The 263-nt window shown below is 37.3% G+C and overlaps 1 protein-coding gene across 1 annotated transcript in view; it reads left to right on the forward strand.

The window, feature by feature from the left end:
• The window catches only part of LOC119593480 (protein kibra-like), a gene marked incomplete at its 3' end in the record, with an annotated part of 16,205 nt that overhangs the window by 11,571 nt on the left and 4,371 nt on the right, over positions 1–263 (forward strand).

Here is a 263-nt window from a genome sequence, read left to right on the forward strand (position 1 = left end):
TAAGCATTAGGTGCAAGATGTCACCACCACCTGTAGCTGCTCCTCTGCTATCTCCCTAGGTCTGTGGCCACTTGCTAATTGTCACTTGATAATGCTTATGAATGGCAAGTGACATTGATGTAGTTCCAGTGAGAAGTAACTGTGGTGATAGTATGTAAATATTTGAATATCCATAAGTCAGATGGAGAGTTTTCTGCTTGAAGTATTCATATCATACTGAAGGGAAATTCTTAAAAGATTTGCTTTAAATCATCATTTTTCTT

The sequence above is a fragment of the Penaeus monodon genome, chromosome 32 (assembly GCF_015228065.2).
Source record: "Penaeus monodon isolate SGIC_2016 chromosome 32, NSTDA_Pmon_1, whole genome shotgun sequence".
In the NCBI taxonomy this organism is placed as follows: domain Eukaryota; kingdom Metazoa; phylum Arthropoda; class Malacostraca; order Decapoda; family Penaeidae; genus Penaeus; species Penaeus monodon.